The sequence below is a fragment of the Prinia subflava genome, chromosome 2 (genome assembly GCF_021018805.1).
Source record: "Prinia subflava isolate CZ2003 ecotype Zambia chromosome 2, Cam_Psub_1.2, whole genome shotgun sequence".
Taxonomy (NCBI): Eukaryota; Metazoa; Chordata; class Aves; order Passeriformes; family Cisticolidae; genus Prinia; species Prinia subflava.
The window spans coordinates 57,815,652-57,818,597 of record NC_086248.1 but is presented as its reverse complement, the minus strand read 5'-3'; the positions used below and the strand labels follow the sequence as shown (position 1 = coordinate 57,818,597).

Here is a 2,946-nt window from a genome sequence, read left to right as displayed (position 1 = left end):
TCTCCCCATTCTCAAAATCTTCCTCTGCCATGTTGCCCCATACGATGATGTCCTCAAAGAACAGCAAGTGTTCTGGAGCCTCATCCTTTTCCAGTGCAGCTTGGATCAGTCCATGGCAGATGGTGGGACTGTGTTTCCACCCCTGAGGCAGTTGATTCTGGGTGTACTGCACGCCCCTCCAGGTGAAAGCAAACAGAGGCCTGCATCCTGCAGCCAGAGGAATGGAGAAAAACACATTGGAAACATCAATAAGCCACATCATCCTCCTTGGAAGTGAGAATCCCTTACTTCTGACTCTCCCTGATTAAATCCATGGTATAGAGTAACAACCTAGACACACACACACACCTCCAGGCTCTGCCACCTCATGGCTACTGCTGAACATTAACCTGTCCTTGGCTGAAACTAGGACAGTCTTACTGTAGTGAAAACCAGATCTGTGTTAAAGAGAACACTAGTAGAAATAAAAGAATGCTCACAGTGAACATACAGAAATGAAGAGGAGGTACTTGCAATAAATACCGCACGAATCTGTGAGAGAAAATGGTTTTAGGTGCTGGCTACAATTCCCATTGCAAGTGTCCTTAGCTGAACATTATCAGTTAAACACCTACAAGGAACACAAAGCCTCTATTTGGGCCCTCAAGTGATATATCAATATGTGGTGATGAAAGGATCCACAAAAACAATCTGTGTTTACAGTTAGAAGCAAGAAAAAGTCACTACTGAGTATTGTCTAGAGATCCAATAAAGTACTACATTTGCTTCAGAAGTGAGTTTCACACTGAGGCTTGTGTTTACAAAAAAAAAAATTCCAAAGGCTATTTCATTGCCATCCTTGGTCATCTCCCAAGTCAGTATATGCTTGTTACGGGCAAGGCAGAACCATGCATGAGCTACTTAATCCAATTTCCCAAATAACACATTGAGACAAATGTCTGGGATAGCTGAAACTTATCTATTAGTGTCGTGGTTTGAAGGGAAGTGAGTTTTTTTGGAAGTAGTGGTCAAACCAATCAGTCCTTAGGTCTGAGTATTGGCACCTTTGTTGGCCACTAAGAGGTTGGACACGCCTCTGAGGACACGAGGGGTTAAAAGCCGGATTTCCCAGCAGGACTCTCTTTTTCCCTGCTCTGCTTTCGGAGAGGGAGCGTCTTCTCCTCTCCCCTGCCCAGGCCTGGCTAGGCCGGGTGGGGGAGGGGAGCAAGGTGGGCCTGGCTGAGCAAGGTGGGCCTCGGGGTGGGGAACAGAGGGAGCTGGAGTGGAGCTGGTCCAGCTTCCATCTAGAATGGAGGGGTGGAGGGAGAACTTTGGAGGTGCCTTCCGTCCCCCTCCCTGTCCCATCCCGTTCCCCCCCCTTCCCCCCCCCCGGTCCCGTCTCTCTCCTCCCCCCACAGAGAGAAGGTGCCGAGTTGGAGCTGCTTGTGAGAGCTGCAGTGCCTGCGATCGCCTGTGCCTGACCTTGGTGGTGGGAGATAAAAGCTTTTAACTCTTTCTAAGGCAGAAGAGAGTTATCCCTGGACGCTGAATTCTCATAGTTGGTGGTTTTAGAAGAGAGAGGACAGCCTGGGACCGAGAGGGTAATGTGAGATGAAAAGAAGCCCCTTCGATTGCCGGAATGAAGAGGAGTGGCCTATTGGGCCGGACTTTTCCTGCATAATGATAGCCATAGACGGACCCTGGACCCTCCTGACTATAAATAAGACTGTGTTTGGGTGGATGTTTTTGGCTCAAACCCAGAGACGTTCTGGCCTGCTTCTTGGAGCCCCCGGCCCCAGGGGTAAATGGGGGGGACCTGAGTCCCAAAATGAGAAGATGGCTGGTTTTTGGTACTTGGCCAAAACATCCTTAAAAAGAGCCCTGTTGCAGTTCAGGTCCATGGACGGCAGTGAGAGTGCTGGACATGGAAAGGAGGGTGTCACCCTGGCAGACTCCTCGAGGCAGTGCCATGGGTGACGTGGGAACACGGGATGGTGGACCTGTGTTTCCTGTGGGGGGGGGTCTGTGGTGCGAGACAGACTCCTCTCGTCCTGGATGGAATGTGGATTGTCTGAATTTTAAAGGATGATGATTTGGATTAGGAACCCAGGGTTGTTGAGGGATTAAGCAAGTAGATGAAGGTAATGTGCTGGAGTCAACTGAGTGAGCATGTATGGAATGGAAATTGGGGGGAGGAGAAGCAGTGTTTTTGGGAGGTTTTCTCTTCTGCTTTTGGGTGGCTGGGTTTTTCTTTCCTTTTCTATTGTCCATTGTTATGTAGTATAATAAATTGTCTGTCTGTTTCAAGTATTAGGCCTGCTCTGCTCTGTTCTTGACCACATCTCACAGTAGTTCATTAGGTAAAATATACCCTCATGGGTGCATTGGCATTTTGTCTAATGTCAACCCATGACAATTAGGTATCGGCATTACTAAAAATATCATTAGCTTAATAAGCATCTCCATCTCTGTGACATCTCCAGCAATCCCCTCCTGCCTCTGCCAGCACACAGTGCTTCTGTGCACCAGCACGTGGTGCTTCTGAGCAAGGTGACCCTCACTTTTCTGCTGCCTCTTGCCTCTTCCTGCATTCACATATACAACCACCCCTTGCCCCAAGACAGCTGTATGATCTCTATACGACCCCTGGAGATATCAGATATCTTGCCCTGGAGCATTGGATTTGATTATCTTTTTCATTAACTTAGCTCAGATTGCCACAAATGTTATTAGTGCTTATGAACTACCCTTTTAAAATCTAACAGTATAGTGGGTAATAGAATTACATCCCTTAGCAACGAAAGCACAAGACAACAGAGCACCGTGCAACAGAGCAATTCTTTCCATTTGTCCTCAGTGTAGCACCCTTCACTTGCAAACTCCCTGTGTTTATGTATTACACACAGAAGAAATAACCTAGCTATAGACAAAATTCACTAGTATCTTTCTAAATAGAATAATCCATTT

General features: G+C 47.3%; 1 long non-coding RNA gene across 1 annotated transcript; it reads left to right on the top strand.

Annotated features, from left to right (window-relative positions):
- Window positions 1-968: 968 nt before the first annotated feature.
- Window positions 969-2,289, top strand: LOC134547747 (uncharacterized). The gene is made up of 2 exons (XR_010079590.1): window positions 969-1,227; window positions 1,398-2,289. It is a non-coding gene; the product is annotated as an uncharacterized LOC134547747 (long non-coding RNA).
- The last annotated feature ends 657 nt before the right edge of the window (window positions 2,290-2,946 follow it).